The following is a 13,550-nucleotide window of genomic DNA, read 5'->3' on the forward strand; positions in this document are numbered from 1 at the left end:
CCTGTTGGAGCTTCCAAAGCGAGACCCAGACAAAATCATTAAGCTGGTAATATGAGCTATGTGACAAGCCCTCCATATGGCCCTATATTAGCTACTAATAGCTATTAGCTCTGAAAAGATGAAGTCATCACAAAGCACTCTGCTCAGCAAGTTCCCTCTACTTTATGACTGTGCCGAGTCTAATATGAATAATGGTACAGCTTCCTTCTCCAAGACCCTTCCTCCAAGGAGCCCAAAGTACTTTGCAAATGTTTTCTTATTGATCTTCGCATCTCTAATGAGCATGAGATAAGAGGCTATGTTCTGAAGGCAGCAAGAGGGAAGTGGTTGAGCCAAGGTTATTCAAAGTCAATGGAAGACCCAACTCAACTCCATTTCTTAAGTCAGGATTTGTTTCCTCTTGGTCGCTATGAGTCAGAATCAACTCAATGGTAATGGGTTTGGTTTGGGTTTTGGGAGCATGGATATTGCCATTCATTAGTTCTTCCTCCTAAACAAAGAGAGGCTAAACCAATTAGAAGTTCGGATTCATTATACAGTGAAGGGTTTCTATATCCTTAAATTTGTTCAGTTCTCAAAAATATTTTAAAGGGCCGCCGCTTCCTCTCGTAGGTTATTGTGGCCGAGGATTTTTCTCTTTGGAAAAATCTTCCCACCATTCAGCCTGTTTTCTTTGTCTCTGTCACACAATGGACAAATGGCAAACATTGAACCTCAGTGAACAATTAAAAAGAAAAAGAAGAAAAGGAGGAAAGGACAATTTTTAGAAGTCACAAAGGAAATACCTCCTTGGCTCTGGTCAACTTTAAAAAACACACGTATGTACTTTGATCTTTCCGAACAAGTTAGAAACAAGGCCTGAAGCATTTCCTTCCTGTCCTAACCAACAGTGGAGTTTTACTGAAACTGTTCATCTATACTATAGCATTGCTAGAAGTCGGAATCGACTTGACGGCACCGAGTTTTTTGTTGTTATTGTTGTTGTTTCTGGTTTAGCTATAAGCTGGTTTCTGACTTTCCCTCAGGAGGCTGAGGCAGGGTGGAGCCAAGAGGGCCCACAGATCTTCAAGGAAAGCCTGGTCTTGGTACCATCACTCAGTACTCCATCCCAGAGTTTCTGAGCAGCACACTATGGACATTTTGGACCAGATAATTCTTTGTTGTCAGGGGTTGTCCTGTGCATTGTAGAATATTTAAAGGTGTCCCTGGCCCCTACCCGCTAGATGACAATAACACTCCTGTCTTTGTTGTCGTCTTAGTTAGCTAGCACTGCTTTAACAGAAACACCGCAAGTGGGTGGCTTTACAAAAGAGAGTTTTGTTTTCTCACATTTCAGGAGGCTGAAGTCCGAATTCAGGGCACTGGCTCCAGGAGAAGGCTCTCTTATCTGTCAGCTCTGGGGGAAGGTCCTTGTCTCTTCCAGCATTCCTTGGTTCCTCGGCCATCTTCACTTGGCATCTGTCTCCCGCGTCTGTGCTTGCTGGTCTCTGTCTATGCTGCTCCTTATAACTCAGAAGTGACTGGTTTGGGACACAGCCTACATTGGTATGGCCTCGTTAAAATAACAAACCCTATTCCCAAATGGGATTAAATCCACAGGTTTAGGGGCTAGGACTCCAACACATGTTTTGGGGGGAAATAATTCAATCTCTAACAGTGGTGATAATCAAAAACATCTCTAAAAAAAAACCTGTTGCCATGGAGTCAATTTGGACTCATAGCGACCCTACAGGACAGAGTAGAGCTGCCCCCAGAGGCTTTCCAATGAGTGACTTGTGAATTAGAAATGCCAGCCTTTTGGTTAGCAGCCAAGTTCTTCACCACTGCGCCACTAGGGCCCCAAACGGCTCTAGGCATTGCCAAACGTACCTGGAGATGGGGGAGAGGGGCAAAATTGCCTCTGGTTGAAAACCACTGTCCTGTACCGCCACTCTGAATGATTTTAAAAATTAAATTTCTTCCAAGAGGTGGCTATTGTCAAATGTTACCAAGAATATCATTCCTCCATTTGAAATGAACCAGAATAGCAAAAGAAACTAAAGATGGATGTCTCCATACGAAAAAGATCCATACATTCAATAGAAGAAAACTGCATACACGTTCAAAGAAGCACCTGCCTTGAATACCTTTTCCCAGGAAAAGTGAAGAAGTCCCTTTAAACAAAAACTCCCATCACATTACTTAAGGTTTTCGGGATGAAGAATGTTTTTCCTCACCCTCTGATTATAGGTGTCATTAAGGATAAACCGAAATGTTACACTAGCAATCAATTCTAAGATGAATTGCTTTGCCCTTAAAAATCCATTAGGATTATAGGATGACTTAACGATTAACCAAACAAATTGACACACATTATAATCATGTTACCACTACTAACAATTTCCTGTTGATGACTAAATTATAGATTTCTAGTTAAAGGGTAAGCTTACACTTCCTCGCATTGTAATGTTTTTGATTGTTGAAAGCTATAAAAGTAAACAATCAAGAGCGTTTTTTAAAGTGACTTGATTTATTTGGTTTACAAAGAGTGTTAGTACCCCTCATTTGACTGTTATAAGTATTCATTAATTTATTTATCGTTTCCTTTTCTTTGAAATGCTTAGCTGTGGAGACAAGCGCAGCCCCAATGCGTTGAATTAAGTAGCTGCAGACAGATCCATCACTTTAAGCAAAAACAACAAAAGGCAGGATTTTCTAAGCTACGTCACCTGGCAGGACACTTGCTAGTACAAATATTTTGACACTGCATGAGTAAGAATATACAACTATGTATAGTGGATCAAAAACAACCCTGCAGGAAATAATGAGACTGCAGGAAACATTAATCCTCTGTTTTTAACAGCATAAAAAAAAAAAAAAAAAAAAAAAACTAGATGCAACCAGGAATTGAAGCAAAAAGCCTTAAAAGGAAGTCTGCAGAAGGTGAAATATCTGAGCACGCCTTACTGAGGAGAAATCAGGAATTGGATCCTTTATTGCTATTCATAGACCTTCTGATTTAGGTAATATTCTAGTTTTATGCCAAATCGAAATGGTGTGATGTGATAGAAATAGCACTGGATTTGGAGTAAAAGATGAGACACCTAAGTTTTAATGCCCTCTGACTCCATGACTTGGGACAGGACCTTGTCAAAGTTTTAGGATTTTCATGAATTAAATGGAGTTATCTCACAGCTTGTTGATGCAATGAGATTAGGCATACAAAAATGAAATGTAATTCAATAAACAGATCATGAAGCAATACTGTATACATATACACAGCCCACACGTTATTTTGCGCAAGGTGGTGCAATGACTATGAGCTCAGCTGCCAACCTAAAGTTTGGTGGTTCAAACCTACCAGCTGCTCCACAGGAGAAAAAACCTAGTGATTTGCTCCTGTAAAGATTTACAGCATAGGAAACCCTATGGGGCTGTTCTACTCTGTCATACACGGTCCCTATGAGTTGGAATCAACGCAATGGCACCCAGCACCAACAACATTCTATTTGGCCTTCCAAACAACTGCATTACTAGTCCAGTTCCAGTAGAAACAGATGACACATTGAGGGGTTGAACTGAAGAGAGTTTACTAAAGGGACTCTTTACAGAGGTGGGAGCAGAGTTAAGGGAAATAACAAGGGATAGTGGAGCACCAAGGGTGCACCCTAATGCCCCCAGGCTTAAAGGTGCAAGACAGGGAGGAGTTACTGCAATCTGGAGAGAGCTAGAGCTGTTCTGAGCTGTGAAGGGGAGTGGAACCACTGCAAAGCAAGCAGGGAGCAAGGGGAGGAGATACCCCTAACCTTCTCTCCTCCTTGATGTGGTGTCTCTCATTGACTGAAACCAGCCAGAAGTCAGAGGGCAAGAAAGCTTAGGTGATACGTTCAGCAAGGTCACATCCTGGTGAGCAGGAGAGAGCAGAGAAGGGAGTGTGTAAAGAAGCAGAGACTAATCAGCACAATCACCCCATGAGGTGGGCATAGATGCTTAAGGACCACATCTGCCTCCACGGCCACTCAGAGACATCACCAGAATGCTCCTCAAACTCTTCACCTGCCTTCTTGAACGTCTTTACCAGTCATGCCCTCCCTCACATGCCACTGTCTTCACAGCATTCCCCAGAGCCTAGGACTTGCTGGACGATTACACAGAGGCATGGTCTGAACTTTGTACACAGGGTGAGGAAAACTTCATGTTGGACTTACTTGGCGAATATCCATTCACAACTCTGTCATTTTCCAACCATCTTACTGAGTCAAGTTTCTAGTTGAAATGATGACTCCTTAAAGAAAACCCTGTGCGCACATCTTTCCCGAGTTCCCTTTGGAGATCATCGCCAAGCCCAGACCACTCTACTCCAAAATTTTTCTAGTCTGTAACACTGTTAGCCTGCCTGTGAGCTTCTGAAAAGTACATGCAAGAGAAGATTAAATGTGTAGGATTTTATTACGGGAAGTGCCCGTGTGAAAGGAAATAGAGAGGGAGGTAGAAAAGGTTGAGAAAGACATCAGACCACAATGCAAGTCTGACTTCAGTAAAGGAGAGAGGGAAAGAAGATTGAATGGAAGAATCCGTAGCAGAAAATTTGCTCAAAATTGTTGGAGTCCTTGAGCTAAAGTCAGATAACAAAGGAGTCCCCTGTCTTTCAGGATCAGCTCTGCTTTAGTGTCCCCACAGCACGGAGCAGCCGAGAAGCACTGGTGACTATCAAGCACAGCAGCTGGGCCCTTAATCCATTATGCTCCCTGTAATAGAGGGTCTGAAGGGGCAGAGGTGGTTCAGTGGTAGAATTCTTGCCTCCCATGTGGGAGACCCAGGTTCAATTCCCAGCCAATACACTTCATGCACAGCCACCACCCATTATCAGTGCAGGCTTGCATGTTGCTAGGATGCTGAACAGGTTTCAGAAGAGCTTTCAGACTAAGACGTATTAAAAAGAAAGGCCTGGCAGTCTACTTCCGAAAATCAGCAAAAACCCTATGGATCACAACAGTCGACTCCACAACTGATCGTAGGGATGATGCAGGACCAGGTAGTGTTTTGTTTCATTGTACACGGGTTCGCCGTTAGTCAGGGGCCAACTCCTCTATAACAGCAGAAGTCAACAAGAACAGTAGGATGTCTGAAAGAAGCATTCTTATGAATGCTATGACTATCTTTAAAACTCTTTAATCTAAACCAAAACCAAACCCTCTGCGGTTGAGTCAATTTCAACTTATAGCAACTCTGTAGGACAGAGTAGAACTGCTCCGTATGGTTTCCAAGGAACAACTGGTGGATTCGAACGGCTGACCTTTTGGCTAGCAGCCAAGCTCTTAACCACTGTGCCGCCAGGGCTCCTCTGTTTAAACAATCATACTTTAATTAGGAATACACATTCCAGGGGTAGGATGGTTAGCAGCTGAAAGATTCTAATCAATGCCCTCAGACTAGAAACTACCATAACCTTCAATTATCTTTACCTTTAAATCAAGAAAGAAGTTTGCACTTACTGGACAGGTAGAGGCTAGAGGAACCCCCAAGACTATCACGCTAAAAAAAAAAAAAACAAAAAACCAAACCCATGTCCAGTCGATTCCGACTCATAGTGACCCTATAGGACAGAGTAGAACTGCCCTATTGGGTTACCAAAGAGCACCTGGTGGATTCGAACTGCTGAAAGGGTGTCTTAGGCTGGAAACCCTGGTGGCGTAGTGGTTAAGAGCTACGACTGCTGACCTTTACCCTTTTAACCTGGAACTGAAGCCACTCCCAGAGGTCACCTTTCAGTCAAATAATAGATAGGCCTGTAAAATAAACAATAACACCCATGAGGAATGTGCGTATTAGAACAATCAAATATATGAGACCAAACGGGAAACGTTTGTCAGAAACCAAGATGAGAAGGCATGGAGGGGCAGGGAAACTGGAGCGATGGAAACGGGGAAGGCACGAAGCAAATGGGGAGAGTGCTGACACATCGCAGGGATAGCAACTAACATCATGGAACAATACATGTATGAATTGTTGAATGGAAAACTAATTTGTTGGGGAAACTCTTACCTAAAACACAACAAATTGTTCAAAAAAGTAAAAATAAAGGCCATTTATACCCTTAAAAAGAGAGAGAAAGAAGGTTGCAATATATAGGTCAAAGCACTATAAAGACAGATTCAAAGAGTAGATTGTATGTTTCTATGCCTACCTGATAATTATTATTTACACTGTAACACTCCTTCTGACACTAGCTGCTATTGTAACATAAACAGGGTAGTGAGGTTAAGTAGGGGAAAGCTATTACCCTGTGTCTCAGTCATCTAGTGCTGCTCCAACAGAAATCCCACAAGTGGATGGCTTTACAAAGAGAAATTTATTCTCTCACTGTCCAGTAGGCTACAAGTCCAAATTCAGGGCATCAGCTCCAGGGGAATGCTTTCTCCGTTGGCTCTGGAGTAAGGTCTGTGTCATCAATCTTCCTTTGGTCAGGGAGCTTCTCTGCGCAAGAACCTCAGGTCCAAAGGTCATGCTCTTCTCCCAGCACTGCTTTCTTGGTGGTATGAGGTTCCCATGTATCTCTGCTCGCTTCTCTCTTTTATATCTCAAAAGAGATTGCATTAAGACACTAATCTTGTCAACCTCATCAGTATAACCTCAACACAGTGATAGACTTTATAACACATGAGAAGATCACATATAATCTCATCATAGTGGTAGAGTTTACAACACATAAGGAAATCACATCAGATAACACAATCATGCAATACTGGAAATCATGACCTAGCCAAGTTGCTACCTACATTTTTTGGGGGACACAATTTAATCCATGATACCTTGACCTATTTTTTAACTTTTTAGAGAAAGCTGGACAATGAATAAGGAAGGCCAAAAAAGAATTGATGCCTTTGAATTATGGTGTTGGCAAAGAATATTGAATATACCATGGACTGCCAGAAGAACAAATCTGTCTTGGAAGAAGCACAGCCAGAATGCTCCTGAAAAGCAAGGATGGCGAGACTTCTGTCATGTACTGGGGACATGTTATCAGAAGGGACCAGTCCCTGGAGAAGGGCATCATGCATGGTAAAGTGGAGGGTCATCAAAGAAAAGGAAGACCCTCAAAGAGATGGATTGACACAGTGGCTGCAACAACGGGCTCAAGCATAGCAAAGACAGTGAGGATGGTGCAGGACTGAGCAGTGTTTCATTCTGGTGTACATAGGGTCACTATGAGTCGGAACCAACTCGATGGCATCTAACAACAACAGCAACAACAATTTTTTAACTAATAGATGCCACAGAGGCTGCCAATACTTTCCAAGAAGAGATGTCTTGTGTTCATGGATTGAAAGATTCAACATTGTTAAGATGTCGATTCTTCCCAAATTGATCTATAGACCCAACACAAACACAATAAATCTCCCAGCAGGCTGCTTTATAGGTATAGACAAGCAGAGTCTAAAATTTACACGGAAAGACAAAGGAAATGAAATAACCAAAATAATTTGGAAGAAAGAAAGAAAGAAAATCAGAAGACTCACATTAGTCGATTTCAAAACTTATTCTAAAGCTGCAGTAAGCAAGACAGTGTGGCATTGATGAAATGAAAAAATAAATAAATCGATGGAATAGAATAGAGATGCACACATATGTAGGTAAAAGATTTTTGACAAAGGTAAACAGGTAGCTCAGTAAAGAAAAGATAGTCTTTCAATAGATGATGCTGGAACAATTGGACATCCACATGCAAAAAATAAATAAATAAAATGAACCTCAATCCATACCTCACACCCTAGACACAAATTAACTCAAAACAGATCATAGACAAAATGCTAAAACTATAGAACTTCTTGAAGAAAACATAGTAGAAAAGCTTTGTGACCTTGATGTCAGTAAAGAGTTTTTAGAAGTAACATTGAATGTACGATCCATAAAAGGAAAACATATGTTGGACTTCATTAAAATTTAAAACTTTTGTTCTGCAAAAGACACAATTAAGAGAATTAAGAGATAAGCCATACATTGGAAAATAATATTTTCAAGTCACATTTCTTACAAAGACATTTCATCCAGAATATATAAAACCAAAAAAAGAAAAAGAAAATGATTCCAACTCACAGTGACACTAGCTGTTACAGAGTAGAGCTGCTCCTTAGGGTTTTCTTGGCTGTAACCTTTACAGGAGCAGATAGCCAGGCCTTTCTTCCCTAGTGTCAGTGGGTGAGTTTGAACCACCAACCTTTAGGTTAGTAGTCAAGCACAAACCATTTGTGCTACCCAGGGACCTTATAATATGTAAAGAAGTCTTAAAATTCAACAATAAGAAATAAAACAACCAGGTTAAAAAAGAAAAACGGGCAAAGATGACCCAAAAGTAACCAAAGTTACTACTGTGTAATTGCTTGCTTCCTTGGGAGAGTGTAAAAATGGCATGGGGGTGATGTCTGACCTCCTCCAACCCCACAAGGGGGAAGGAAAGCCAAAATCAACAGCGCGAGGCTGACTCCCATGAGGCGAAAGCCAGACAAACCTTTCTCCACCATCTTTACCAATCCTGACACCAACCATCCCTCCCACAGCACTCTCTACTTCTCTACTGGGTTCGATAATTCATTGCAATGACCATACAGAACTCAGAGACCATACCCACTATTGTGGGGCTTATTAGGGAGGTAACCGGTTACAAGTTAGGCTCAGGAACACTTAGGATACAATTCTTCCATCAGGAGAGCCTCTTCCTAGCCATGCTTCCAGTGGTTTGGCCAAATACTAGTCTAGTTGCTGTTCCATAACGTAATCTAATGTAATGTAATCAGTCAGTTGAAAAGGCATTTTCCTTAGGGTGTGGTCTGCCTCCAGACTATGAATAAATATTTTGGCAGAACTCTGCCTTTCTCTTTATTCTGTATTCTTGGGTCATAAGCCTGCAGGAGTCTCCATCTTGCCAGCTGACCTACAGATTTTGTGTCTACCAGCCCCCACAGCCCTGTGAGCCAGCCAGCATCCCCAGTCTGTTGCCTGACATACAGATTTTGGACTTGGCAGCCACCACGATGGTGTGAGCCAATCCCTTGAAGTAAATCTCTCTCTGTATATATTTAATCTCACTGGTCCTATTTCTCTAAAGAACCCTGACTAACCCGACAGTAGACATATAATAAGTCCATCAACACATGTTTGTTACATTGATCGTGCAGTGTTCCCTGTGCTTTAGTATTAGGTTAAACCGTATGAAATTGCTGGGAATTAGACCATCTGTTGTGGATTGCATAGTTTCCCCCAAAATATGCCATGAAACCCTACGCCTATACTTGTAAATAGGATCCTGTTTGGAAGTAGGGAGGTTTCTTTTGTTATGTTAACTAGATCATACCAGTTTGTCCTAAACTTAATCACTTCTGAATTATAAAAAGAGCAGAATAAATAACAGAGGTACACCAGGGGAAGACACCATATGAAGACAGATAAACACAGCAAAAGCCCAGGAACTCCAAGGATTGCTGGCAGCTACTAGAAGCTGAAATAGACAAGGAAGGACCTCCCCAAGAGTCACACCCTGAATTCAGACTCCTAGCCTCCTGCATTTCAAGAAAATAAATTTCTGTTCTTTAAAGCCACCTCCTTGTGGTATTTTTTTGTTATGGCACCACTAGATAACTAAGACACCACATCTGACTTCCAAAAAAGCTAGCTTAATGTGGTTCAATCAATGCTAAGCTACTAACAATAATGTATACACTCTCCTTGAAAATGTCCTAAGCTTAGAGCCAAGAATGATGAATTAAAAGAATATAGTCAGTAACAAAGACTGGAAATTAAGAAATCTGTATTTAATTCTAGATATACTCCTCAGAAACATTTGGCCCTTAGATTTAACCTCTGTCCTGGAAGCGGTAGAGATAAAGTGATATAAAATATAAATTAGAGAAGATTATAGAGTTCTGAGAAGCAGTAAGTGACCCTTTATCTTGGTTTTTTACACAGCAAATCAGGAATTAGTAATCACGACGCGATGATAATAGGATACAAATTGGTATAGCTTTTGGAGAGCAATTTTCAATACACATCAAAATTTTAAATGCATGCTCTTTGTCCCAGCAATTGCAATTCTAGAGTCTATCCTATAGAAACACTTGGTGTGTGTACAACTTAACAAGGATATTCACTGCAGCACATTAATAGTAGCAAAATACTGGAAACCCACATGCCCATCAACGTGGGAATGGTTAAATAGATTGTAGCATATTCATATAATAGAATACTATGGAACTCTTGAAACTAATGAAGGCAATGTCTAGGTCATGAAGATTTATCCAACATACATAAAATGACAAAAAAAACCTAAATGATATGCATAGTATGATCTAATTTGTATTTATTTTTCTAAAAAGCTATATATTTGAGGTATGTGTGTGTGAAAACATGGAACGATACCAACCAAACTGTTAACAGTGGCTAATCCTGGGGAAGAAAGTTGAAGTAGCAAAACTGGTGCATGAACGTGTGTGTGTGTGTGTGTTAAGGGGTGGATTTGGAAAAAGGAATGTAAGGAGATACAAACTGTCAGGATTCGATGAGGAAAACAGAGTTTAAGATCAATCTGGAGCTTCATGGCCTTTGGAAAAGGCAAAGAAGTACAGGACAGCAGCCACCAAAGGTCAGGGAAGTCAACAGTGACGTTCTTAGCCTAGCACCCAAGTAAGTGGAGAATTGGAGTCCTGTCACAGCCACAAAGCATGAGCTTCTAGAGAGAACTGCAAAGCTTCTGGGTCCACAAAGTTGGAGCTTCTGGAAAGATTTGTGAACCTGCCATGTCTGACTCCAACAACTTCACAAGACTACCTCTGCTTCCCTTCATCATCCACATCTCAAGAGTTTTTTGCCTTGGCCAACTCCAGCCCAGAGACGTACAGGGCAGCAGAATATTCCATCCTTAGGTAGCGGTGGAAGTGGTGGTGCCACGTTGACCACAAAGCAATACAGTCAGGTACTTTTATGTGTTTTTACCATATAGGTTTAGATATTGTTTGAATTTTAGGAACATTGCACCTTCTACTAAATCATGTTGTCACATATGCAGCTCCCGGAGTTCATACAATCCCCCAAGTCAAAAATTCACCTGGGAGAAATTGCTCCTAACACAGTTAATGAAAATATGACCACAGCTCCTGTTAATTAACATCTTATTATTTTCACTGTAACAGAGATAAGTAGGTGCCAGCAAATTGATAGGCATCTATTCAAATGAGTCACCGAAAGCCTGCTGCCAGCTACATGCAGACGATTATCAATGCCTCGCTTGATGATTAATGAGGCAAGGGAAAGCAGTAGATTTCACTTGCTATTTTCATTCAAAGTAAGAAATGCACAAGGGGCTTACCCTCAGGACCATTTACTGAACATGTCATTTTGGGCAGTCTAAATTTTATGACAAATGAGGCCGACAGATTTATTGCCCACAATAGCCGCTTCCCCCTTCCATGCTGGCCAAGCCCCAATTTTGCTGTAAGACTCAGTTTAAATTCTGACTGAGCTAAACCAAACCTGGCAATCTGTTTCCCTTATCAGGAATTGGCTCCCACCTCCTGCCATTGAGTCAATTCCGACTCATAGCGACCCTATAGGACAGAGTAGAAATGCCTTATAGCGTTTCCAAGACTGTGTATCTTCGCGGAAGCAGACTGCCACATCTTTCTCCCGGAACTGGCTCAGGAGTGGCCAAATGAGCCTTGAGAGAAAGTCTGCTGGGGAGCTTCTTGGAAAGGCTTTCCTCACTCATAAGACGGGTCACAGGGAAAAACAGCTCCTCTTTTCTCAGCAGACCTTGTCATGTAGGGATGTGATGCCTGGATGTGGTGGTAGTTGTTGTCATCCGGAAGCCATGTCGGGAAACAGCCTTGGCAAAAAGCAGAGCAGAGGAGAGGAAGGAGCATGGTGCCTGACAAAATCATGGAGCCACTGTATATACCATGCTCTTTCTCTGCACTTCCAGGTAACTTGAGACACTAAATGTCCCTTGTGTTAAGCCAATTGATTTGGGATTTTCGGTTATTTTCATCCAAAATCATTTTACCTGATGTCTTAGTCATCTAGTGCTGCTCTAACAGAAATACCACGAGTGGATGGTTGTCACAAAGAGAAGTTTATTCTCTCACAGTCCAGTAGGCTACAAGTCCAAATTCAGGGCATCAGCTCCAGGTGAAGAGGAACAATTTCTCTGTTGGCTCTGGAGGAAGGTCCATGTCATCAATCCTCCCTTGGTCTGGGAGCATTTCAGCGCAGGAACCTCAGGTCCAAAGGATACGCTCTGCTCCCGGTTCTCCTTTCTTGGAGGCATGAGGTCCCCAATTCTCTGCTTGCTTCCCTTCCCTTTTATCTCTTGTAAGGTAAAAGGTGGCGCAGGCCACACCCCAGGGAAACTCCCTTTACATTGCATCAGGGATGTGACCTGGGTAAGGGTGGTGATACGGTCTCACCCTAATCCTCTTTAACATAAAATTACAATCACAAAATGGAGGCCAACCACACAATTCTAGGACTCATGGCCCAGCCAAATTGATACACACATTTCTGGGGGACAAAATTCAAATGATGACACGTGATAACAACTATTCTTACTAGAATTGATTACTTATGACACTGGTCATCTTCGTAATGAAACTTAGTGATGGTAACAGTACGGTATCATATTAAGCCCTGGGTTGCTGTCATTGTAACTCTTCCATCTTCTATTCTTTGTTCCTTTATTAAATCACAGTGATAGCCAATATTTCCATTGTTTATGTGATGGTTAGCTGCTAACTTTAAGCCATTCCCCCAACGGACTCTAATGCAAACTGGTAATAAATCAGGTACTCCAAGGAGAGATGTTAGAGCAGAACTAAGCTGGGTCTTCAGGTTCAAGGAATCACCCATGTGACAACATACATATTTATGTTGTACCAAGGTCACTAGCATCTTACCATATTAAGCTGAAAAAGTCATCTTTATCATCTGCTATCTGAACAGTTGGACATTTTTTATTGGGAAAATATTGATTTTTTTTCCTCTATTTTTATGCTTCCACATCAATAGGCTCATTCAGTAATAAATACATGAGCCCTTTAGTTTAGGAGAAAAAAAGACTAGCCTATAATTTCTAAAGGAAGCATCTTTTGGACAATTCATCCTCTTATCCCTCAGAATGCTTTACACAATGCTTTGCATATAACCAAAAGCAAATCAAACCCGTTGCTGTTGAGTCAATTCCGACTCATGGTGACCCCATATGTTACAGAGTAGAATTGCTCCATAGGGATTTCTTGGCTGTAGTCTTTATGGAAGCAGATCACCAGGCCTTTCTTTCATGACACCATTAGGTGGGTATGAACGACCAACCTTTTGGTTAGTAGCTGAACGCAAACTGTTTGTGGCAAATCTTTGATGTGGTGAAAACCACATGAAATTGGGCACTGCAGATTAGTGAGCACAAGAAAGCCTATGCACACCTTGCTTATTGAGTAATCCGTCCCTGCATTTGCCCCATGCAGGGATCCTGCTTCGCATAGAGTAGGTGCTTAATAAATATATGAATGAGGAAGGAAGGGAGGGAG

Source organism: Trichechus manatus, unplaced genomic scaffold, assembly GCF_000243295.1.
Source record: "Trichechus manatus latirostris isolate Lorelei unplaced genomic scaffold, TriManLat1.0 scaffold00004, whole genome shotgun sequence".
In the NCBI taxonomy this organism is placed as follows: domain Eukaryota; kingdom Metazoa; phylum Chordata; class Mammalia; order Sirenia; family Trichechidae; genus Trichechus; species Trichechus manatus.